General features: G+C 47.7%; 1 protein-coding gene, 1 long non-coding RNA gene and 1 other non-coding gene across 4 annotated transcripts in view; 1 reads left to right on the forward strand and 2 right to left on the reverse strand.

Moving 5' to 3' along the window:
• ASB18 (ankyrin repeat and SOCS box containing 18) overlaps positions 1-16,376 on the reverse strand; it is a 99,288-nt gene extending 82,912 nt beyond the window's left edge. The window contains exons 1-2 of the mRNA XM_020905505.2: positions 16,289-16,376; positions 4,533-4,694 (exon numbers count right to left, since the gene is read on the reverse strand). The gene's annotated coding sequence lies outside the window, so the exon portion shown is untranslated. The remainder of the gene's footprint in view (positions 1-4,532; positions 4,695-16,288) is intronic.
• Positions 16,080-16,151, reverse strand: TRNAE-UUC (transfer RNA glutamic acid (anticodon UUC)). The gene has a single exon. It is a non-coding gene; the product is annotated as a tRNA-Glu (tRNA).
• A 98-nt stretch (positions 16,377-16,474) lies between the features above and the next one.
• LOC110145279 (uncharacterized) lies at positions 16,475-25,098 on the forward strand. Of its 2 annotated transcripts, none has more exons than XR_002316171.2 (3): positions 16,475-16,862; positions 23,617-23,778; positions 24,732-25,098. It is a non-coding gene; the product is annotated as an uncharacterized lncRNA (long non-coding RNA). The 2 variants fall into 2 exon arrangements; XR_011486303.1 differs by lacking the exon at positions 16,475-16,862 and adding an exon at positions 20,298-20,496.
• The last annotated feature ends 1,112 nt before the right edge of the window (positions 25,099-26,210 follow it).

The following is a 26,210-nucleotide window of genomic DNA, read 5'->3' on the forward strand; positions in this document are numbered from 1 at the left end:
TCCAAACGGTTCTATGTTAAAAGGGGCTTCCCTGGTGGCTCAGATGGGAAAGAATCTGCCTGCAATGCAGGAGATGGAAGTTCAGTCTCTGGGTCAGGACAATCCCCTGGAGGAAGGCATGGCTACCCACTCCAGTATTCTTGCCTGGAGAATTCCTTGGACAGAGGAGCCTGGCGGGCTACAGTCCATGGGATGGCAAAGAGTCCATGGGATGGCAAAGTAACTAACACTTTCAGTTTCACTCCGTATGTTAAAAAATGAGACAAAACAAATGAACAAAAGCCTGGAAGGAAACACTCTGCCCACTGGTGAAGCTCCAAGCTGTGCCTGTGACTGATTCTTTCCAAGTCTACACAAATCTCTTATGGAAAAGCACCATGTCTGTAAGGTTAAACTGTGTCTTCTCGGGGCGCTAGTGGTAAAGAACCCACCTGCCAATGCAGGAGACATAAGAGACGTGGGTTCGATCCCTGGGTCTGGAAGATCCCCTGGAGGAGGGCATGGCAACCCACTCCAGTGTTCTTGCCTGGAGAATTCCATGGACAGAGGAGCCTGGTGGGCTACAGTCCATGGGGTTGCAAAGAGTTGGACATGACTGAAGCAACTTAGCACACACACACTTCTCTAGTCTGGGTCTGAAAATCTCTGACCTCAGGGACACACATGGTCCATGATCTATGCAACTGTAGTGGGCAACTTGGGAGATGGCCCTGCTGACCCATCTCTGATCTCCACACGCTGCGTCATCCCCTCCCCTCGAGTGTGGGCTTGGCGACCTGGTCCTAATCGACACGGTTCAGCGAAGGGGATGCCTTGGCTTTGAGGTCAGGTCACAGAGGGCCTGCAGCTTCCGTTCTGGATGCTGTTTCTCTCCCTCTCAAACTGCTCCTGCTGGAGGAAGCCAGCTTCCTCGTGATGAGGCAGCATCCTGGGTCCCGGGTGAGTGAACTTGAAAGTGGATATTCTGAGGCTGCCGATTGTCACTGACAGGGCCTGGCAGTGGAATCGCCTGCCTAGTTGAGTCTTGATATGACAGCAGCCTCATGAGAAGCTTTGAGCTGAGCCTCCTCCAATGAATCGTGCCCGGATTCCTGATCCACAGAAACTGAAAAATCATAAGTGCTTGTTGCTTTATGCGGTTAGGTTTTGGGGGTAATTTGCTATGAAATAATACGTAATTATTCCTCCACCTGAACTACTGTTTTTAGAATGCCACGAATCTCATTCTTTCCTCTCTCCTTCCCCACCCAAGGATAAACCAACACAAACTCTGATTCAGAGGAGCAAAAGGATAGGTTATTTTAAGTCATCAGAGCAAATGTCTCTTTATGAAACAGTTGCTGCATGAAACGAGAGAAAATTTGAGAAAATCTCTGATTCATGGTGCACCTGAGAATCTAGATGAACATTGTGTATATGGAAAAAAGGAGATCAAGGAAGATTGCTCTGAGATGAAAAGCATTACTTTAAGTCTTAAAAATGAAATGGAGACAGTGATTGGAGATTGCAGAAAATCAGATCAGTGATTTAAAAGACCAGACAGAAAATTTCTCATGCTCAGACTATAAAGGAGACAAAAAGAGACATATAAAGAAAAGTAACATTGAAGACAAATTCAGGAATTTCATTATATCTTAGGAGAAACAGGAGCAGAGAGACTATAACATGTAAACAAGGAAATAATACAAAGTAAGTTATGCTGTGGACTGAATTGTGTCCCGAACCAAACCCATATGTTGAAGCCCTAATCGCTTATGTGACTCTGGTGGGGACAGGGCCTTTAAACAGGTGGCTTAGGTTCAATGAGGTGCTGAGTGTGCGTCAGGGCTGATCTGATAAAACTGGTGTCCTTGTAGAAGAACCGCTCTCCCTGGGCACACAGAGGGAAGGCCATGTAAGCACATGGTGAGGTGGTGGCCCCCTACAAACCAGAACAGAGGCTTCAGAATGACTACTTTGTCAGCATCTTGATCTTGGACGTCCCAGCCTCCAGAGCTGTGAGAAATAAGTTTTTTAAGCACCCACCCCATCTATTCCAGTTTATAGGGTTGGCCAAAAAGTTAGTTTGATTTTTGCATACAATTTTTCAAAAAACCAGAATGAATCTTTTGGCCAACTCAGTATTAAAGTAGTCCATAACAAAAAAATGGGCTATGATAAGTTTCCTGAGCTGAAGAATATCTCTTCTCCAAATTAAAATTCTCTTTAATCATCTTTAAAAATAAAAGATTAAATTGTCTTTAAAGTAGCCTTCAAGAGACTTTTTGAAAAGATATTTAGAAATATGCCTGAATGTATTCCAATGACATTTTGGCATTTAAAGGAAAAAGGAACAACTCTTACAGGTTTACAGTAGAAAATGCACATTACCTAAGTGGTAGCAGTTTTCTTCGTGTAATAATAAAGTGGAACAGAATAATCCCCGCAAAGTTTTGAGGTGAAAATACTATCTCAAAGAACTCCATTTTCAGCCAATCTAATGGTCATGTATGAGAAATCAGAAACAGATCTTCAGTCATGAAAGGAATTGGAAAATATTTCATAAGCATCATTTCGTGAGAAAAAAATGGGGAAAGATATCTGCAAAATGTCAAAATGCTCACTTTCAGATTATATAGAGAATTCCTACAAATCAACTAGAAAAAGGGAGACCACCAAGTGTAAACGTATCCCAGAGACCTGCACGGACACGGCCCCATAGTGGGCATCCCAGCAGCAGCACATCAATGTCCAGGGCCTTGCTTTCAGTCTGCTCAGTTCAGTCACTCAGTCGTGTCTGACTCTTTGAGACCCCATGGACTGCAGCACGCCAGGCTCCCCTGTCCATCACCAGCTCCCAGAGTTTACTCAAACTCATGTCCATTGAGTCTGTGATGCCATCCAAACATCTCATCCTCTGTCATCCAGTGAGTCAGCTCTTCGCATCAGGTGGCCAAAGTATTGGAGTTTCAGCTTCAGCATCAGTCCTTCCAATGAATATTCAAGGTTGATTTCCTTTAGGATTGACTGGTTTGATCTCCTTGCAGTCCAAGGGACTCTCAAGAGTCTTCTCCAACACCACAGTTCAAAAGCACCAATTTCTTTAGCACTCAGCTTTCTTTATAGTCCAACTCTTGCATCCATATGTGACTACTGGAAAAACCATAGCCTTGGCTAGATGGACCTTTGCTGGTAAAGTAATGTCTCTGCTTTTTAATATGCTGCCTAGGTTGGTCATAGCTTTTCTTCCAAGGAGCAAGCATCTTTTTATTTTATGGCTGTATTTACCATCTGCAGTGATTTTGGAGTCCCCCAAAATAAAGTCTCTCACTGTTTCCATTGTTTCCCCATCTATTTGCTGTTTACTTTCATTAGTTACCCAAGAAATGCAAATTAAAGCCCCACTGAAATACCTCTACACTGCCTCCAGAATGCCTGCAATTTAATTTTGATGATGTGAAGCAATTTCCAAAAACTACTAGGGCATAAGCTGGTGCAACCACTTTAGAAAACTGGGATTATTTACTCAAGTTGAAGCATGCACATCTAGGTACAAACTTACTTCCCTCCCAGGTAAGTGTCCAACAGAAACGTTTGCACATTCCTATAAGAAGCATGTTCAGGAAATACCATAACAGCATCACTCCTAATGCCTCAAACTGGAAACAATTGGATTGTACATTAACAGTAAAATGGATAAATAAATGGTGTTCCTACAACAGGAAGGATTCAGCGATGAAGGGGAATTTACCACAGTCACCTGCAAAAGAGCTTGACTCTTGCAAACACAATGTTGAATAGATGAAAGTTGCCCAACACAAAGGAGTGAATTCCATGTGACACTGTTTACATAAAGATTAGAAAATGGGTGAAAGGAAACTACAGGGATGCAAATCAAGATAGTGATTGATTTTTCAGGAGAGAGAAGAGGGAGAAAGTGGGAAATTTCAGGTAAAGTTTTACTTCTTGATCTGGTTGGTGGTTACAGGGGTGTTACTGATGATCCATCGAGCAGTCGAGTGTGTATATGTTTAGTGTGAGGTTCTCTGTATATACTTCAGATATATATATAGGAGCTTCCCTGGTAGCTGAGACAGTAAAGCATCTGCCTGCATTGTGGGAGACCTGGGTTTGATCCTGGGTCAGGAAGATCCCCTGGAGAAGGAAATGGCAACCCACTCCAGTACTCTTGCCAGGAAAATTCCATGGATGGAGGAGCCTGGTAGGCTACAGTCCATGGGATCTCAAAGAGTTGGACATGACTGAGCGACTTCACTTTTTACTTTCTCTGTATATATCATACTTCATAATATAAAAAAGATAACGATAGGCTATTGCAAAGAAAAAAGCAACTGAAATGGATACCAGGCAGAAATATTCAGGGCAGCTTTTGTTGAGAGTTCCTTCATACTATGAAACCAGAAAATGACCTGATTTGGGGGAGGTGGAGGATGAGTGGAGAAATCCCCCAGACAGGCAGGAATAAGACTCCCCTGTCAACCCCAGGAGGCTCCATGGGGACTGATCCAGGGCAGAAGGGTCCCTTAGCTCACCTTCCAGACCCCATGTGTCAAAGGTCAGCCTGCCAACCAATGAGCACCTGGTGTGGGTGATGTTTGGTGTCTCCAGGATGGTCCAGCCCTTCTGCTCTTCCCCTCAGCGACCTGTCACAGGTGAGAAGCTGACTCTTAGTGGTCTGGGTGCCCACAAGCCCACTGAAAAGAAAATGTTTACAAATCTATTAAAAAAAGGCAGGCCAGCCCAGTAGAAAAATGAGCAAGTGACCTGCAACTTGATAATGGTGTGAGAAGAAGAAAAACTCTTCTTAACCAAGGTAATAACTAGACGGAAATCAGTAGGAAATTGCCCAGTGTCTTCGGCAGGGTAGATATGTGGTCTATTTTTATATGATAAATACACAGATGCAGTAGATACATATTTTATTTCATAGAATGTAAATCAACAGCACATAGACTTTACACATGTCTGTGTTACATGGACATTTGTTCATATCCTAGAACATAAAGGAAATATTAATACATTTCCAGTGAATGTATTTATGTTCTCTGGCTGCAAGTGAATAAAATGAAAATGTAACAGTAGTCTTCGATAGGCAAAATCGTCAAAGCACTTGGATATTTAAAACAAATATAAGTACTTTTTATGAACAATGCAAAAGTTATAGGATAAATCAAATCAGTGTAAGAAATTGTTTCAAATGAATGACAATGAGGGCACTGTATAACAACATTTATGTGAGACAGCTAATATTGTTCTCAGAAGAAAATTCATAGCCTTTGATTCTTTTATTGCGTATCAAGAAAGAATGCAGATAAAGGAATTAAGCATTCATCTCAGCAACAGAGAAGTAATATAAAAATAAAACCAAGAAAGCAAGAAACCAAGTAGAACTAATAAATTTATAAAATAATGAAATAGAATAAATTAAAAAATAGTTAAGATGGTTTAACTTCAGAATTTAAGAATTTAAGTTAAGAAGCCTGGCGTGCTGCAGTCCATGGGGTCACAAAGAGTCAGACACGACTGAGTGACTAAACTGAACTGAACCGAAGGTGATTTAAAAATTCAACATTATTTTGAAAAAAGATATGAAAAAAATCTCTAGTAAGATCAGTAAAAAGCAAAAGGAAGGCAAAAATATGTAACCTTGGGAGAAAAGAGGCTGTAACTAGATAAGGAATAGAATTTTAAATCTTCAAGAAAATATATTTTAGTTTGTCTGAAAGTCTTAATGAAATGGGTAACTTTTTTCAGGTAGAAAGAAACAAAAACTAAATAAGGCAGGAACAGAAAACCACAGCACATCAATTTTGTCAACAAAAGTTTAAAAATAATCAAGGAAATATTCACAAAAAGCCAAAGTGAAACACAAAAAACGTGATAGCAATCATAACAATAATAACAAAACTGAACCAATTTCAATGACAAATATAATTGCAAAAATTCTATGTAAAACATCAGCAAATCAAAGCCAGCAATGTGTTGAAAGAATTTATATGACCAAGTAGAGTTTGTTGTAGGATTGCCAAATTTATTTTTTAAAAAATCTACTAATAAGTTTTGGGCTTCCCTGGTAGCTCAATTGGTAAAGAATCTGCCTGCAATGCAGGAGACCCTGGTTTGATTCCTGGGTTGGGAAGATCCACTGGAGAAGGGATAGGCTACCCACTCCAGTATTCTGGGCTTCTCTTGTGGCTCAGCTGGTAAAGAATCTGCCGGCAATGCAGGAGACCCTGGTTCGATTCTTGGGTTGGGAAGATCTCCTGGAGAAGGGAGAGGCTACCCACACCAGGATTCTGGCTTACAGAATTCCATGGACTGTATAGTCCATGGAGTCGCAAAGAGTCGTACATGACTGAGCTACTTTTATTAGTAAATATTATCTCATAATATGTCAAAGGGGAAAACCATACATCATCTCAATAGACATGAAAACTATTTTGTAATATGCAATGTCTATTTCTTATCAAAACTTATAGTAGACTAGATCAAAGAATACTTTCTTACATGATAGAGATTATCTTTCTAAAAGTGCCAACCTACCTCATATTTATGCTAAAACAGAGATTAGTTTTTACTACCATTAAGAACAAAATAGCAAGCCAGTATCATGTTATTATATCTTCCTTGTCTCACTTTGGAATCAACTGAGAGGAGGCATCAGACAGATGCCACTCAAAGTGTTAGCTTCATTACTGAGAAAGCCAACTGAAGTCGGTGGTTTTAGATCTGAAACCAGAGGAACTTGCTAGCAATCCCTGAATTAGGCAAGGTACACAGTCCCTGACCCTACTTTCCCGACCCATACCCAATGAGGACTGACTGTTCCGGAGAGTCAGAGAGACCACAGAGTCCCTTATTCTCAGATGGGCAGATATCAAGTGAATCCAGAGGGGCCTAAGCCAGGCAAGCAAATTCTCTCCCAAAGATACCAATAAAGTGCCCCCAGAGTGAAAGATACAAGATTAGAAGGAGGCCAAAAGCATCACCTAAGTACAAGGTTTGGTGCGTGGAAGCCTGAGGCCAAGGGGAGCTCTAGCAGTATTCTATACCCTTCAAGAAGCTTAGCCAATGTGACAATTAGGGGAAAGAAAGAACAATAAATATTAAAGAAATAAAAATGAGCAACCATTACTTGCAGATAATACAGTTATTTGAAAAATCCAAGTGAATCAACTGAAAAAATACTGCGTGCATGCTCGGTCGCTTCAGTCCTCTCCAACTCTTTGCGAGCCCATGGACTGTAGCCCGCCAGGCTCCTCTGTCCATGAGATTTTCTAGGCAAGAATACTGGAGTGGGTTGCTATTTCCTCCTCCAGGGGATTTTCTCAACCCAGGGATCAAACCCGAGTCTCCTGTGTCTCCTGCATTACAGGCAGATTCTTACAGGTTTTATTTTTGGTGAAGTACTTATGAAATTATATGCATGGAGAAAGATTGAAAGGACAGATTCCAAATGTTAACAGTGGCTATCTCTAAACAATTATTTTTTTAAAATTGGAATTTTCTCATTTTTCTATAGTAGAAATGATACTCTTGTTATCATGCTAAAGTATCACCTCCCCAACCAATACTGTACATATATGAGAATACTTTAAAAATTTTTGAGAAAAATGTAAAAGATGGACCTTCCCTGGAAGGTAATGATACAAAGTGACAATGATTAGCAGTGTGGTACAGGTGCAGAGGGGTTTCCCAAGTGGTAAAGAACCCACCTGCTGATGCAGAAGACATCAGAGACTCAGGTTCGATCCCTGAGCCAGGAAGAGTCCCTGGAAGAGGGCACGGCAACCCACTCCAGCATTCTTGCCTGGAGAAGCCCATGAACAGAGAGCCTGGCGCGCTCCAGTTCATAGGGTTGCATAGAGTTGACAGGCCTGAACGGACTCAGCACACACGCACGAGTGTGGGGAACACAGGTCCACGGGGCAGAGGAGACGACCAGAACACGCTCTCAGTGGCCACTGGATCTAAAAACTGCTGAAGCTGAAAAGCTATCATTTGGAGGCTTGGGAGCCATTTCTGTGGTGGAGTTTTTCTTTGGGAGGGCTCACTCGATGAACCCCCGCAAGTTGGAAATAACCCAAATATCCAATTAATAGGAAATTGGCTGAATAAATTATGGCACATTGATTCAGTGGAATTCTATAGAGCTATGCAAATCTGTGATGATAGGATATTTCATGGCATGGAAATTTGTTTACAGCTTAGTGTTAAGTGGAAATCTGGTTTCAAAACTGATTGCATGCTGTGATCCAATATTTGTAAAAAAAGAAAACTCTGTGTTTATTTATTTAAAGATTTGAAGGACGTATTTTATTTCGCTCTGTCCACTCATCTGCATTATATTTTCTCTGTAATGAGCACCTATTTCTTTTATAAGAGAACACATAATAGATGTAGTTTATATACAGTTATATAAAAATATAAAAAGGGAGAGAATAGTTTTCCAGTCAGCAAGACTCAACTATAAAAGGACTAAATGAACCAATACATTAAAAACAAAGTCAATTAGGCAAAAACACTAACAGGGGCCTCCTGTTCAAAGCAGAAGATCTCTGGGCTCTGGACTGCAAACAGCAAAGACCCACAGGCAAAAGCATCTGTTTTGTGAAAAGGAAGCTGAGGTCGCCCTGGCCAGGTGCCATGAAATACTTGAATTGTTTTAATAGCTCTGTGGGCTTCCCTGATGGCTCAGATGATAAAGAATCTGCCCGCAGTGCAGAAGATAAGGGTTTGATCCCTGGGTGGGGAAAATCACCTGGAGAAGGAAATGGCAACCCACTCCAGTATTCTTGCCTGGAGAACCCTGTGGACAGAGGAGCCTGGCAGGCTAGAGGCCTGGGGTCACAAAGAGCTGGACATGACTGAGTGACTAACACACACACTAGCTCTCTGGAGGTAGATGAGGAATTGGCTCTCGTGATTGTGGAGGTTGAGAAGTCCTACTGTCTCTGTAAGCAGGAGACCCAGGGCAGCCGGTGGTCCAGCCCTAGCCTGAGTCCAAAAGCCTGAGAACCAGGAGAGCCTGTGGTTTAAGTTCTAGTCCAAGGGAAGGAAAAGGCTGAGGCCCAGGACCAAACAGGCAGGGAGGACAAATTATCCCTTCCCCTGCCCTCTTGTTCTGTTGGGTTGGCCTAGAAGTTCATTCAGCCTTTTCCATAAAATGGTACAGAAGACGGGAAAGAGCTTTCTGGTCAACCCAATATTTGGATCCTCAATGGACTGGATGAGGCCCACCCACGTTGGAAGGGGCCCACATTGGACTGACTTTACTCAGTCTTCTGATTCAAATGCCTATCTTGTCTGGAAACACCCTGACAGACATGCCTAGAAATAAAGTTTAAGCAAGTACCTGAACTCTCTGTGGCCCAGTCGAGCTGACACATCAACTTAACCATCCCATCCCTGTGAGTGTGTGAGGTGGCAGAGGTTTGAACATGGGTATTTTCAGTGAGGTATAAGGCTATAGAGAACTATCATAAATGTTGCAGAAAGGGGAATAAATGATGGACCAGATAGGCTGGTCACCGGGGTGAGGTGGGAGCCCTGGCCTCCAGCGGAAGCAGGAAGATACCGGATGCTGGATGCCAGGAGAAAGGAACAGATGCCCCAAAGACAAAGGTGAGGTTGTCCCCAGGTCCAAAAAGCAAGGGAGGAGGGCTTGTGGTGTCTTTGCTTTGTTTTTTTTTTTTTTTTTTTCTACACTGACCCCCAGCTGAGTTCTCAGACAGGACACTCTTGGGGAACCTGTGGGGATCCTACAGAAATATGGGTCAAAGTCATTTGCTGAGGGCTAGGAGAGATGGTTAGGGTTAAGAACTTGAATATAGCAGTGGAAACTGTAATAGAAATATCTGGTGTGGTCAGATGGGTGAGGAAGCTGACTAGGAGCAGAGAGAAAATTTGTGGATGACATCGAGAACCCGAGAATTTTAGAGCACCTACAGTAGGCGAAGCTTTGTGCTTTGAGCTTATCACATGTCTTACTGTTCTCTGATCTATCACAAAGGGTTAAGGAGAGACATGGCCTGTCTTTCATTTACCCTTAATCCAAAAGAATCATCTTAGTGAGCCCCCGTCATGGGCTACAAAGGCTTGTAGAATTAAGTCTCTGGTTGCAGGGACAATTAGATAGGAATATTTAATAAGGAACTTGATCAGCTTGGGCATCAGTGATGGTGGTGGGGAGAAGACTTCTTGTTGTGGTAACCAGAGAATTCATGGGCAGGTGGCTTTTGAGTTGCATCTTAAGCATGGGCAGAGTTTTGGTAGGTGGAAAAGTTCCCTCCTCGATGGAGAGAAGAGAGTGAGCAAAGCGATATGGAGGGACCACCAGGTATGTGGACTCGGCCAGCAGCAGTGGACGTGATGCTGTGGGCTGGGGATGTGGGTCAGCATGCAAGGTCTTGATGCAATGCCACTTGATGCCCAACTCCTCAATGTGTGTTAGAGTCAGCTTATGAAATGACCAGGGTGGCATTTTAGGAAGCTGAATTCGGTCTGGTTTATAGAAAGGGGAGGAAGGGGTTGCCTAGAAATAGGCTGAAGTCTCCAGTGTCACTAAGAAGAGTCGCTAATGAGTGGCAAAACAATGAGAGTAAACCGTCCATGTGATTATGCATGGAAACTTCTAATTTTAAATCCAGCACCCTAATGAAGCATAAATTATTTTGCCATTCAAATGTATTCTGGCTTGAAGCTCCCTCTCCGTTGGTGGCAAGAGGGGAGGAGGGAAGTGGGGAAGCAACCGCAAGTCAACAATCAGCGTTGGCTGTCGTTTCTACTCAAGAGTAGGAGTGGAGAAGGAAATGGCAACCCACTCCAGTGTTCTTGCCCGGAGAATCCCAGGGATCGGGGAGCCTGGTGGGCTGCCATCTATGGGGTCGCACAGAGTCAGATACAATTGAAGCAACTTAGCACCAGCAGCAGCAGCTACTCAAGAGCAGCAGACCGTTCCCGGGGTCTCGCGGGCCCACGTTTGCCAGCCTGGAGCTCGCCAGTGCTGGACGTGGACTGGGTTCTCCGGCGGTGATCGCTTCTTGGTTTGGCGCCCTCAGCCCCCCCAGCATGCAGCTGGAGTAGACTCCCAAAGGGTTTGGTGACCTCCGAGTCTAGAGTAACAGAGAAGCCCAGAATCACTGAGAATTTCCAGGCACCAAGCAAGGTCGTCCAAGACACTCAGGGAGGTGGAGGTCCATGTGTGACCTGGCAGACGACGTGAGCAGTGGCGTTGAGCCTCTGCGGGGGGTTCAGACTGTCCCGAGGGGCAAGTTGGGAGAAATCCAGAGAGGGATACAGAAAACAGGGGATGTTGGTCACACACAGACGTGGCAGAGCAGCCCAGGTGTGTGAGAACACGCGGTTCTGCAGCTCTGTCATCTGCCTGCAGACGGATGGGCTGAGGGCGGATCCACAAGCCCGGGTCGTGCCGTCATCTCGCCTGCCCTGGCAGCCAGACGGCATCGTCACCTGGGGGAAGAACGTGTGCCTGGGAAGAAGAGAGGGCTCGCTTTCCTGGGACCTTGCCTGATGGCCTGGGGTTACAGGGACCCCACCCACCCGTGAGGGCAGCTCTCCCTGAGCAGGAGTCCACCGCCCCTGAGCTTGGGACCACCCACCCGTGGGGGTCAGGTGACAGAGACTGATCACATCGGACAAGCCTGTGTCCTGTGTCTTTTCTCTTCCCTGACCCCATCGGGGGGTGGAGAGTGGAGGCAGTAAAACCACCTAATCTCACCTGCCTAGGCTTTATATGATGGTTCATAAGACTAGTCACACATCTAGGCTCTGGGTCCAAGGTGAGGGTCAGCAAACACGGAGGGGAGGGAGATGTCCGAGCACAGAGCATCCCGGGCTAACAGAACAGCAGGTGCAAAGGCCCCGAGTGAAGAGCATGTGAGGTGGGTCTGGAAAGAGCCAGGCTGCCACCAGGCTGCAGGAGGAGTGGGTGGAGATTGGGGCTGAGTCATATTAGGACTTAATGGTCATTGTCCGGGCGCTGAACCTTCTGCTCAGGGAGGCGGGAAGTCACTGGAGCAGAGGGGTGGCCGACCTGCCCGAGCTGCGGGGCTCAGGGCGGGCTGCAGGGGACACGGGTAGAACCAGAAAGCTATCACAGCAGTCCAGGTGAAACTGATGCACTGTCCAGGCAGGAGTCGCGGACGAGATGAGAGGAAGGTGGAGTTGGGGTATATTTTGAAGACTGAAGAGTCAGGTTTTCCTGATGGAAGAGATGGGCCAGGGAGAGGAAGAGAGAGCCAAGGATGATTTTGGGGTCTGAGCAATGAAAGGATGGCGTTCCCAGGCTCTGAGCTTGGAGAGACCTGGGGAGAAACAGGTTTTGGGGGAGGGGAAACCAGAGTCTGATTTTGGACTTAAGTCTGAGTTGCCCATTGCGTTTCCAAGGAGGATGTTGAGTTGGCAGGTGGAGATACATCTGCCTTCTTTAGCCTGAGAAAAAGATCCAGGCAAGAGATGTGTAAGCAGGAGTCCTCAGCACTGGAAGATATTTGGGGCCTTCAGGAGGGATATTATCCAGGGAGCAAATGATGACAGGGAAGAAAAGTTAAGGACCAGGCATCTGGGGTAAGCAGACAAGGAGGAAAACAGGAAGACAAGGTTGACTGATGGGAAAACTGCCTTGAGGAGCCGTGGGTGGGGGGAGACACCGCCTGTGGGTGGAGCCATGAGCTGAAAAGTCATCCTTGATCTAGTGCATTCCATCTTTGGGACACTTTGCTACCTGGAAGCTGGTAATGAGCACACAGTCATTCTTTAAACGGTAAATGGATTTAAATGGGAAAGCAGATTCTTTACCAGCTGAGCTGCAAGGGAAGCCCACACAGCCCACAAAGTTTACTAAATCAGCACTGGAGTGAATCGCAAAAGTGTTGCCAGGTAACCAGGTTTCCATCTGGGGATTCACATATAACCAGGGAGCATGAATTGGTCAACCTCCCAGGAAAGAGGAGACTGCCCTCCAGGAGATAATTTTTTTAAAAAACTCAATTTTTCCTTTAAGTATAATTAAGTTTTTAAACTAATTTATGTATTTATTTTTGGCTCTGCTGGGTCTTTGTTGCCGCGTGGGCTTTTCTCTAGTTGCAGTGCACGGGCTTAGTTGCTCTGCAGCATGTGGGATCTTCCTGGACCAGGGGTCGAACCTGTGTCCCCTGCATAAGTGAGTTCCTCATCACTGAGCCACCAGGGAAGCCCCTATCACTAAGTTTTGACAGATGTATTCAGTCATGTTCCTGCACCACAACTGAGATGTAGAACATTTTCACTTGCCCCCAAAATTAATTAAAAATTAATTTTTAATTAAAAAAAAACTTCCTCACCAGCCCTGACCCACTGCCGCAGACTAGCTTTGCGTGATGTACTGACAGCCTGGTGTAGCTTAAAGGCCACGGAGTCTGAAACCAGCTTGAAGACAGCTTGGCAGCTCACAACAATTCTGTGTCTAAATAGGGCGAAAGCAAGCGGCTTGTTTTATCATCTAAAGCTCACATGGAGTGCCTCGCTTCCCAGGTCTGGCTCAGGACAGCCACCCACGGGGAGTCCCAAGAGGTCAACCGCCTTGGTCAATAGACAGGCTTGTCCCCTTTGAACTGCATACACTTCAGGCCGCAAACTTAAAGGGAGGTGTGTGTGTGTGTGTCGGGGCTGAGGGTGTGGTAGGGCTGCCCCCTCGGCCCCCACCGGACTCAGGACGAAGTTGGAAGCCCTCCCCTGGACGAAGGAGAGCGCTAGGGCTCCTTGACCAGCACGGGCCACCCCAGGGGAGCTGATTGAGGCTGTCTTAGTGATGCTGAGAAACCAGCTCACAGCTCCTCCATCCATTCCCTGGAGGGAGGAGGACCAGCGGCGGGGAGAGGGGTGGAGAGGTGACCTTTCCACACCGGCCACTCACAGAACTGGCCACAGGGGCTTTCTTTCCCCAGACGGGCCCGCCCCGGCCCGCGGCCGGCCCCCCTCCCCCAGCTCCCCGCACCGCGGTCCGCCCCCTCCCCCAGCACCCCCGACCCCGCCCCCGCAAATGGCTGCTGAGCCCAGGCCGTCCAGCAGGGGGCAGCAGCTGACCCACCGCCTGGTCCTCTCCGGGGCTCAGAGCACTTGGGGCTGAGGCGGTAGGAGCGACTCCTGAGATGGTGATAGGTCACTGCCCGCAGCACGCTGTATGTTCATTTGCGAAGGAAGAGCTGAGACCACAGAGAGCTGGGGTTTACATTCGGAACCCTTGAGCTTGGGCAGAACCCTCGCCATCTCAGTGTTTGCAGCTGGTCTGGGTCAGCACCTTCCAGCAGCGTGCCTTGGGAGTTCACGGATTTTTCTGCGTCTCTGTTGTCTTCTGTCAGCTGGGAGGAGCACAGCACTGATACGCGAGCAGTGTGGCCACGGCCGGGACGCAGGCAGTGCTCCTGTTGTGATTATGTGATGGTCGTTCGGTGAGGTGTCAATGTGTCACGCCAGGGGTACGGTATGACTCCAGGGGTACCCTGTGACTGTGGGCATGACCTTTGTGAGGGCGGGACTTCCTCCCTTTGCCTGCAGAAGACGATGGATCTAGTTGCTGACAGCTCACATAGGGGCTTCCTAGGTGGCTCCGTGGTAAAGAATCCGCCTCCAGTGCAGGAGCCACAAGAGACTCAGGTTCAGTCCCTGGGTCGGGAAGATTCCCTGGAGGAGGAAATGGCAACCCACTCCAGTGTTTCTTGCCTGGAGAATCCCATGGACAGAGGAGCCTGGCGGGCCACAGTCCATGGTGTCACAAAGGGTCAGACACGACTGAGCATGCATGCACATGCCTGACACAGGTGGGAAGTCAGGCATTTCCTCCCAGGAGTCTTTGACTCTAATAAAGGCCCTCGATGGGGGTCTAGATGGTGTGATAAAAGAAGTACAAAAAGTCCAAATCTGGATGGAGGTCAGAGGGCAGTGTCCTGGGTCTGTCCTTTCCTGCTGTCTTGTGTGGTCTCTTTCCCCAGCTGGGCTTGGATTAAACCATCTTCAGGGTCCATTCTTGCTTGGAAGCCTTTGATATCTGAACCAAGTTAATGCTTTGAATCCCCCAAGGCAGAGTCCATCAAGCATGGGGAAGATAAGGAAAAATTCATCAAATCTCTCATCTGCCAACAACACCTGAATTTCCATTAAATCCCTACTCTAAAGCCGATTTCTCCTGCTGCTTCGAAGAGCAGAGGAGGGTTGCCAGTGGGTCTAATCAAGCCGGCCCCAGCTGCTGGCAAACAGGAGAGCAGTCTTGACTTCCTAAGGTAATGAGAACCGGTTGCCAGGTTGTTACATTTTATTCTTTCCTGGAGGTTTGGGGAATCAAAACCAGGCTGCTTCTGAGCAGACCTGGACAGTCACCCGGAAGATGAGATCAATGTGAGTCTGAAAGTAAAGAACCCACCTTTTCTTTTCTAAAAAATTGTGGGAATATATCAGTTCAGTTCAGTCGCTCAGTCTTGTCTGACTCTGACCCCATGGACTGCAGCACGCCAGGCCTCCCTGTCCATCACCAACTCCCAGAGCTTGCTCAAACTCATGTCCACTGAGTTGGTGATGCCATCCAACCATCTCATCCTCTGTCGTCCCCTTCTCCTCCCGCCTTCAATCTTTCCCAGCATCAGGGTCTTTTCCAATGGGACGGCGGCTCAGGTGACGACACCTGGCATCAGGTGGCCAGGGTATTGGGGCTTCAGCTTCAGCATCAGTCCTTTCAATGAATATTCAGGACTGAGCTCCTTTAGGATGGACTGGTTGGATCTCCTTGCAGTCCAAGGGACTCTCAAGAGTCTTCTCCAACACCACAGTTCAAAAACATCAATTCTTTGGCGCTCAGCTTTCTTTATAGTCCAACTCTCACACCCATACATGACTACTGGAAAAACCATAGCCTTGACTAGACAGATCCTTTGTTGGCAAAGTAATGTCTCTGCTTTTTAATATGCTGTCTACGTTGGCCATAACTTTCCTTCCAAGGAGAAGGTGTCTTTTAATTTCATGGCTGCAGTCACCATCTGCAGTGATTTTGAAGCACCCCCCCCCCCAATTAATTAGTGAGATCCTAGTTCCCTGACCAGGGATTGAACCTGGGCCCCAGCAGTGAAAGCACTAAGTCCTAACCACTGGACCACCAGGGAATTCCGAGGGAATATACACATAACATGAAATCTGCCATTTTAACCATTTCTAAACATCTCGTTTTCGAACAGTTGGACACAACTGAGTGTCTAGCACACTCACAGACGTGTAGTTCAGTGGCTTTATATACACGCACGTCATTGGGCGACCATCACCACCATCCCCTCGAGAGCATTTTTCCTCTTCCCAAACCGAAGCTCTGTCCCCATCAAACGCCAGCTTCCTGTGCCCCTTCCCCCAGCCCTTGGCAACCAGCCTCCTACCTGCCGTCTCTGTGTCTTTGACTTCTCTATGACCTCACACAAGTGGGACCATACACGACTTGTCCTCTGATGACTGACTTGCTTCACAGCTAGCGTCTTCGAGGGTCGTGTGTGTTGTGGCCTCTGTGAGGACCCCTTCCTTCCCAAGCCTGAGCCGTGCGCGGACTGCATTTTGTTTATCCCCTTATCCCTCGCGGGCACTTGGGTGGCTTCCGGCTCTGCGGCTGCTGTGAAGAGTGAGTCTAAGGATCAGGGTGCCGTGCCAGGAGCTGCCCTGTGACCTGCGTTCACTGTGGACCCCTACCCCTGCTCAGGAGTTCCTGTTACCAGCCCTGGGGTTTCTCTCAAAGAAAGCGACGCCAATCTGTTTCCTTTCTGGAATGCCCAGGTGTCTTCCAGAATGATGCAACACAGAGCAGAGAAGAAATGATTGTGGGCTGGCAAATTGTAAGTCAGGGTTCCCTAATGTCCATTTCCCACCAAAATAGAATCTTAACACGCTGCTCATAGCACCAGGTATTAGAATCAGCCCTGGATATTAGAATGTGGACGAAATTCTGATGGAGCCTCTAGGATGTGTTAACCCAATTATAAACACGCTCCCCCTCGCATCCCTACCCCCAAAATAAGAATAAATGCTAACTTGTTGAAGAGCATCGTACAGAAATATTCTTCTGGAGCTTTCTGAAATCTGGCAGGAACCACTGAAGTTTTGGCTTCTGCCTTTGGAACGCACTTCTCGACAATGACTGTTTAATAAGCTCAGCTGCTTTACATGGGCATTTCTGCAGGTCTTCCCGTGAATGTTTGAGGATGCATGTCTCCTGCTTTTTTTTTTTTTTCTGGCAGGGATATATGTTTCTTATTCCTCTAAAAGCAGCATGGAGCTTTTTAGTTAGTCAAATTCAGTTAAAAGGAGGGAAAGTGGGCAAAAGGCACAAAGAGATATTTCTCTGAATCCAGATGACAAGTAAGCACAAAAAAAGATGTTCAGCATCAGTAGCCATCAGGGAACAGGAAATGAAAATGACAACGAGATATCTCTGCAGAATCTGTCAGAAGGGTTAAAATAAAAGAACGACAACACCACGTGTTGAGAAGGACACGGAGAAACTGGATCCCTCACCAATCGCTGCTGAGAACGTAGCACGGTACTGCTGCTTCAGAAAATAGCTGGGCAATTTCTTATAAAACTAGACATGGGATTTTCATAGACCCAGAAATTTTACTCCTGGGCATTTATTCCAGAGAAATGAAAATTTATGTTCACATAAAAAATCTGTACACAAATATCCATAGCAACTCTTTTTTGGATAATTAGCACCAACTGAAAAAAAAAAAAACTCAATACAAATATTTTCTTACGTTCTGTGGGCTGTCTTTCCAGTTCACACTTTCCAAAAATGATATTTGACATGCATCTGTTTAAGTCTACTTTGAAATTCACAGCAAAGCATCAACATGTAAAGCTTCGATTTTGAAAGCTGAGATTCTTAGACCTGAGAATGCGTTGTGGACGCAGATGCCCCATTTGAGGGACAAGCAAACTGAAGCCTGGGCAGATGGAGCCTCACTGAAGGTCCGTGCTGACGCTCAGCCTCTCAGCTGTGTCCCACTCTGTGCGACCCCGTGGACTGAGGCCCGCCAGGCTCCTCTGCCCGTGGGATGCTCCAGGCAAGAATGCTGGAGTGGTTGCCATGCCCTCCTCCAGGGGATCTTCCCGACCCAGGGATCGAACCTGAGTCTCCTGTGTCTCCTGCATTGGCAGGTGAATTCTTTACCACTGAGCCACAGGGAACAGGGATCCAAAGTTCTGTACACACCCGTTAGTGACAAAACTGAGCTTGTATTGGGGTCTTCTTCCCTGTTCTGTATTCTTTTTCTTCTTTTTTTTAATTTTTGTTTTTGCTCTTTGGATAAAGCATAGATAAACTTTCACTTCTTACTAATTTAATGGTTCCTTTTGCTGGATTTCCATGGTGGTTCAGACGGTAAAGCATCTGCCTACAATGTGAGAGACCTGAGTTCAATCCCTGGGTCGGGAAGATCTGGAGAAGGAAATGGCAACCCACTCCAGGACTCTTGCCTGGAAAATCCTGTGGACGGAGGAGCCTGGTAGGCTACAGTCCATGGGGTCGCAAAAAATCAGAGACGACTGAGCGACTTAACTCACTCTTTGCTGGTAATACTTGGCATTTTTCTATCAGTGGGTAAACTTTTAAAATGCTTTTCTGTCTTTTCCTTTATGCAAGCAATCCCTGCTTCCTGCCAGGCCTAAAATCAAAGCCTCCCAAAGTATGTTGATTTGTGTTTTAGTCTCTTCATTGAGTTTTTACAGAAACACACATAACTTTGACCTGTCAGGCGTAATTTCTGGAATTTTGTGTTACTATGTTTTGGAACATCTACGTTTTAACAAAAACCATTGGTTTCTTGCCTTTTGAAAATCAGAGAAAATTGGGGGCATTGTTGCCACAAGACAAATGGTCAAATGGCCACATGAATGAATGACATTTGGGGGCCCCTGGGACAAAATACACAACACAAGTCCTGCCTAATGAACTGCCCATCCTGGCCCGTGTGTTCAGTCTGGCGGCATCTGTAGTTGTGATGGAGTTGCTCCCTGATGACAGAAACTCAATGGTGATGCCTCACATGGTCCCTACGTTGGCTCATTTCATGGGTACCAAGCATGGCTCTTGGGCACGAAGTTCTCTGATACCCTTGTTCTGATTTCCGATGTGTAAGTAGTGTCTAGAACAGAACTTCTGAAATTGTATGTGCATGTGAGTCCCCTGGGGATGTGATGAGAGGCAGACTCTGATTCCCGAGGCCTGGGATGGAGCCCAAGATGCTCTCCTCCTCATTAAGTGTTCAGGGGCCAGCGGCATCAGTATCATCTGAGAAAGAAAGAAAGAAAGAAAGGAAGGAAGGAAGAAAGAAAGAAAGAAAGAGTTGCTCAGTCGTGTCTGACTCCTTGTGACCCCTGAACTGTGGCCTACCAGGCTCCTCAGTTCATGCACTTTTCCAGGCAAGAGTACTAGAGTGGGTTGACATTTCTCAGAAATGCAGAATCTTGGACCACAATCCTGACCAAGGGGTAAGGAATCTGCATATTAACAAGATCCCTGGGAGATTCAAGGGCACATCCGACACGGAGAGGGGCTGCTCAGGGATGCATATCGGTACAGTCACTGCAGGAGCTCCGAGCTGCAGGCGAAGACCCACAGACAACACCTGCACCCAGGTTCTGCCGGGAGCCCTGGTGGGTCCCAGTGCCCCGGGCAGGCTCTTCAAGACCAGTCTGGGCCATTCATGCTTTTCCCTTTCAGGCCACCTTGGGGACCCACCGCTGCTCCTCCTCCTCCCCTTCCCTCCCTGGTGGTCTGTTTCCTGACTGCATAAATACCTCCCAACCCCGCTGTGGTCCGCTGTGAACACTTCCTAGTTAATAAGCATCTGTTTTATGCAGTGGGCCTTCTCCCCATCTTACAAGCTGTGTTCTCACTAAAGTCCCGGGGACCCCAGGCACAGATGGGGTCTGGTGGGCAGGATTCCAAGACATTTTATTGACCTCCAGCTGCCCTAAGGCATCCTAGAGGTGGCCACGTGATAACAGCGTTGCATTTCAGCTGCCAGCATCCCTCCCCTTCATGAAAGTCGGGGCCTGGGCTTGGGGGTATTGTGAGGGGAGAGAGGCCATTTGGCTCATAGAATCTTAGGAGAGTTTATGGACCTAATAATGCCAGCAGGAGAGCTGGCTGAAAGCACCATAGTGTTCCCAGCTCATCTCCAAGAAACCAACTTTCAAGGAGAGTTTATTGGCCCCAATATACCATCTTTCCCATTCTCTTGGTTTGGCTTCCTCTCATCACCAAGACAATCTCCATTCCACATGGATTCACCAAGACAACAGGAAGGAAGGCTTTGAAAGATGCATTCTATTCAAGGGACCTTCGCTCTTTCCTCCACGATCAATGGAAGTCAACAGGATTTAGCATTTCGCAATCATGGATGTCAGCTGAGACGTGTGTGCTTGTTGATGTACAACTGGATGCGGCAGTGATGATGGTTTGATAAGGTAACACTCATATTCTAATGTAATTGGCCAAGGCAAAGAGAAAACAACGGGCAAATGCAGATTTATTTAGTTTTGGGCAAGGCTTGTTGAATTCTCAGTTCTTTTTTGTTCTAAAGAAACAGTTTTTAAAAGATTTATTTTCTCTTTATTTATTTGTGGTGATGCTGGGTCTTCGTGGCTGCACACGGGCTTTCTCTAGTTGTGGAGAGCGGGGGTACTCTCTAGTTGTGGAGAACGGGCTTTCGTGGCAGCCGCGGCATCTCTTGCTGGGGAGCACAGGCTCCAGGGCGCACGGGCTTTCGTGGTGGCCGCACTCGGGCTCAGCAGCTGTGGCCCGAGGGCTCTAGGGTGTGCTGGCTTCAGCAGTTCTGGCGCACCGGCTTAGCAGAATCTTCCCGGATCAGGGATCGAATGCAGGTGGGTTCTCATCCACTGTACCCCCAGGGAAGTCCTCCTCAGTCCTGAAAAGGAGAGAAGGAAAAGGAGGAGGTGTCAGATTTTCCACTCGTTTGCATTGTCTCCAAATCCGTTTGACTATTAAGCCTGTCTAGTTAATATCATATTTCTTGAAATGTTGGGTCTTTGCAGCCTTCATTCACAACTATTTCTCCATGTGTAAATGATCAGAGAAGTTAAAACCACTTACGTCCCCTTCCTCACTGCGTAACTCCCTGCCATCCAGCACCCGTTTTCTCCATTACAGCCCATACCCCTGTGATTAATTGGGGGCATCTTTAGGGGGGACCGGAGAGTGGGCTTGCAGTGGAGTCTGCACTTGACTCTTAGTCTTCTGTGCTCAGAGATGAGTCTCATCTTCTCCCTACCTTGTGCACCCCATGTTGCCTACTGGAAGAGTGTCTGAACTCAAGGGTAGACATTTAGATGGATTCCTCCATTCCTGGATTCTCCATGCCAAAGATCTGCCTCTTCTGTGTCTTGCGTGGGGATGGCCCCAGTAGAGCACCTGTTTCAAGCATCTTCTCTGCATCCTGTGATCACCAGTCATAGATCATGTTAAGGGTAGAGCAGCATCCAGGAGGCAGGAGGGGATGCAGGCCGAGACTGGTTACTGTAGGTCTCTGCCCTGTACAACCAACTCTCTTGTTTTTGAGGGACTCCCTCTAAAACTCTATCCTCCAGCACATTTTGAAGCCCCGCAGAGCATCGTCAAACAGTGACTTCCTACCTCTTGTATTGATAGTCTGAAAGTCCTCCCACCATCACCTTGTTTTTTAAAACAAATTTGTTTCATTGTTGTAAGAACACTTGAGAGCTACTCTTTTTAAGCAGACAAAATAGTCTTGCTGGGCTTCCCAGATCATTCAGTGGTAAAGAATCTTCCTGCCAATGCAGGAGATGCAAGAGACGCAGGTTCAATCCCTGAGTCGGGAAGATCCCCTGGAGGGGGCTTGGCAACCCACTCCAGTATTCCTGCCTGGAGAATCCCATGGACAGAGGAGCCTGGCGGGCTACAGTCCGTGGGGTCACAGAGTCGGACAGGACTGATGGTGCTCACACGCGCAGAGTCTTGTTGACTGTGGGTACGATGCTGTGTCCCGGTCTCTAGAGCTTATTCCTGTTGCTTCATCGAAACTTTACATCTGTAGATTAGCAGCTCCCCTTTCCCCTCCTCACTCAGTGCCTCATTCATTCTGATGCCAATTCAGATGTTTGCCAGGGATCCCGCTCAGCGGGGGCTATGCTGATCGTCATGAGCAGGACACCCCGTGCTCTGTGGCAGCTTCTGGGGGACCGCGTCTCAGCGGTGTCCATCTCGCCAGAGAACGCAGGGAATGGGAGTCTGAGTGAAGCACTTTCCCTGCTCTCGAGGTTGCTGTTCAGTGGCTCTGTTGTGTCCGGCTCTTTGTGACCCCATGGACTGCTGCACACCAGGCTTCCCTGTCCATCACCAACTCCCAGAGCTTGCTCAAACTCATGTCCATCGAGTCGGTGATGCCATCCAACCATCTCACCCTCTGTCGTCCCCTTCTCCTGCCTTCAATCTTTCCCAGCATCAGGGTCTTTTCCAGTGAGTCGGCTCTTCCCATCAGGTGGCCAAAGCATTGGAGCTTCAGCTTCAGCATTAGTCCTTCCGATGAAGGTAATGGGAGTTTATTTCAACCCTTTCCTGACCACGACTTCCTTGCCCCTTCCTCTTTCCTCCTGTGTCTGGTGTGTTAGGAGGGGCTGGGGTCTATTTAACACATCATAACACAAGCATCAAGGCCTGCCTGCTTTTCCACTAGTGAGTGACCCCGGAGAGAGTGGAGCCAGGGCGGAACTGGGGCCCCTCCGAAGGCGCCTGCAGACACAGATCCTTCAGGAGATGTCTCCAACAGGGCCTGGTTCTCCCGACATTGCTCCCACCTGTCCTCGGCCGGTTTCCAGGATGGCAGAAATGATGGACAGGCATCCTCTGCTGGGGTGTCCATGACCCAGGGGACCTCAGCCCTGGAGGGCTGGCAGGAGGCCACAGCCCCGTAGTCTATGATTTTCACTTCCCGCTACTTTCTACTTGCAACTTTCTGTGTGCATGACATGTTGACCCAGCGGGGCCACTTTTGAGAATCCATCCAGCAGAAACAGACGAGGCACTGAACAAAGCTATGCTTGAGATGATATTTGTTGTGGCAGCATTGCTGTGGTCTAGATGGTCAGCTGCGGCCAGCTGATGCTACTACTGCTGAGATAAAGAACATGTCCTTCGGTTGCCGGGGGAAGAGCCAGCAGCAGTCTTCCGGGTCCATCTTTTGAGCCAAAGTCATTGTCCTCCCACGGGGCTTCCCAGGTGGCGGTAAGTGGTAAAGAGTTCACCTGCCAATACAGGAAGACGTAACTGACAGGGGTTTGATCCTTGGGTTGATCTTCTGGAGCAGGGCATGGCACACACTCCAGTCAGTATTCTTGCCTGGAGAATCCCATGGACAGAGGAGCCTGGTGGGCTACAGTCCATAGGGTTGCAAAGAGTTGGACATGACTGAAGCAACTTAGCATGCATGTGTGGTCCTCCTGGGCAGACCCTGGCCAACAGTAATGATCAGGTAGGAGAAGTTAGTGACTGAAGACCCGCTACAAAAGTAGGCCTTTGGAATCTTACTTGCACGATTTCCTATCGGACAGGTGAGGGCTCGGCTGGGACCACAGCACCAGGCAGTCAGCCGAGACCCTCTGTTGCCCAGCAACCTCACACTCCGAGTTGCCCCCCATGGCCAGGACCCGCCTTTGGCCCAAGTCCATCTGGTGCTCAGTCGCCTCACCCTTGAGAACCACTTTCATCACAAGGTCTGTAGCTGCCTGTGCCATGCATGAAATAGGTCCAAAGCAATTGCCGGTTCAGTAATCATCTCCTCTCACTCGTGGTCACTCTTCCGTCCCTTTTCCACACATACTTGTCCATCCCTGAGATGTCCCATGGTCCCCAGGAAGGGACAACCGTGTGATGGACATTTCCTGTGAATGTTCGCAGAATAGATGAGATGGCAGGGATGGGCTGAGGGGTGGAGGTCACCCAAGCAGGCAAGAAAAAAAAAATAATAATGGGCATTCTTTGAATATTTGTACATTTGTTTATTGAAGATGGCAGAATAGCCTGTATTCTATTAGTAAACAAAGATACTTATTCATAGGTGTGATATTTATACCTGTGATACTTACTCATATGTATTCAAGATACATGCCTTTACATTTAGAATAAGAGATTTCCGGCATGGCCTGGGCTTAACAGAGCAAGTTCCCCGTCCAAAACTGACCAAGAGCAGTGCTGGCCACGCTCCACTTGAGGGCACTGTGGTCCCAGGGTTGTTCTGGAGTCCCTTCAGCTGGACCCCTGGGCAGGCGCCTGACTGGTCCAGCTCTTCATCCAACTCTCAGGGCGCTCCCTGAAGAACAGGAGAGGTCTCCATCCTCATGGGGACAGAAGCCTTGAGCTGAGTGTTTGGTTCTTTGGGGCTGGCTTAGCACAGAGCCCTGGCTGTCACGGCCATCCGAGAAGTGATGCCAGTCTCTGCAGGGGTGGCGAGCTCTCAGCTGCCATCCGTTCGGTTCCTTACTGGTGGGAGAGAGGCTGGGTCCACCTTCCACAGAGCTGAGGGTCTGGGGTGGACGACTCTTGGTGCTGGCCTGCAGCAAGCTCACTGCCCAGCCTCAGGAGCCAAGCCCACGAAGCCGCACTAGAAACCTGTGTGGTCAGGTTGTCATCTAGGTGTCGGCTGACTGATCGCGCCTCTTTTTTCCAGGACCAGGAGAGAGGGCTGGAATGGGCTTCACCAAGGTCAAATGCTGCCCATGTCTGGATCTGGAGCCTTTGGAGGACGGTGGAGGCTGGTCTGTAGGTGCAGGCTGAGCCCACACAGCTCGGATGCTCTCCCACCACCGGACGCGGCACCATCGCGCTCCAGGGACGAACACAAAACCTCTGTCATCCCGCGTCCCCTCAGCTCATTACCATAAACACTATTAAATCCTGGCAGCACAATAATCCCTTCCCTGTGTATGTGTGAGCATGTATTATGCAAGATTCAAAGTCACTTGATGCCAGGAGGACAGTAAAGAGACTCTGCATAGGGCAGAAATAATTTGCAAGAACAACTTGGGGTAGAGGGTTCTCAAATGAACCCCAGTGGCCCCACAGCTTTCAGAGGGCCAGGCAGGCACCCCCTTTGAAGAGCTGCGTAACAAAAGGACCTGGCTGGGGGCATTATAATTTGCTCTAACCAGTTCCAAAGGACTCCTATTTTCAATGATGTAAAGAGACATACTAATGTCACAGGACGTGGGCATTGTGCTTAGTATAAATACACACACAAAAGCTAAGCGAGGGTATTTTGGATGTCTGGTTGGGGCGGATGTAATTAAATTTACCTTCGAGAACCCTTTGAAGTCTGTGGCTAACTGTTTTATATAAAGCTAACGTTCCCCATCAGCTCATCCGTCAGTTGCAGAATTCTCACAAATTGGGAAAGTTGCTGAGGCAGAATCAATTAGTTTCCACTTGGAGTAAAATCTGTCCTTTAGGACGGAGGCTGTCATCCCCACTCTGGCTGTTGCGGGGTCACCTGGTGGGGTGACCTGCTGTGTTCAGGGAGCCATGGGAGCTCCCAGGACCTGGTTGGGTCTGGGCACTGAGCACCGTAGCCCCATGTGTGCCATGGGGAGACCGAGGTTTCTGGCTGGCACCAGTTTCTGCTCAGGCCCAGCCCTGCCAGGGTACTGCCCAAGGAGACCTCTGCGCCACTGTGTCCCGTGGACTTGGCAGCCTGACTGGTGAGGAAAATGCCACATCTCACTGGGTGGATGATGTTGGAAGTGGCCTGTCTGTGCCATACCCAGAGCAGAAGCCCAGCAAGTGGGCTTCTTCTTTTTTTTTTTCCTCTTGTATTTATTTTTTTTATTGAAGTATAGCTGATCTAGAGTATTGTGTTAGTTTCAGGTTTATGGCACGGTAATTCAGTTATTTATATACATGCACTAAATTGCTTCAGTTGTGTCTGATTCTTTGCGACCCTATGGACTGTAGCCTGCCAGTTTCCTCTGTCCATGGGATTCTCCAGGCAAGAATATTGGAGTGGGTTGCCATTTCCTTCTCCAGGGGATCTTCCTGACCCAGGGATCGAACCCAAGTCTCTTATGTCTCCTGCATTGGCAGACGGGTTCTTTACCACTAGAACCACCTGGGAAGCCCTGTTTATACACATAAGTTGAGTTCAGTTGCTCAG

This window comes from Odocoileus virginianus, unplaced genomic scaffold (genome assembly GCF_023699985.2).
Source record: "Odocoileus virginianus isolate 20LAN1187 ecotype Illinois unplaced genomic scaffold, Ovbor_1.2 Unplaced_Contig_4, whole genome shotgun sequence".
NCBI classification, from domain to species: domain Eukaryota; kingdom Metazoa; phylum Chordata; class Mammalia; order Artiodactyla; family Cervidae; genus Odocoileus; species Odocoileus virginianus.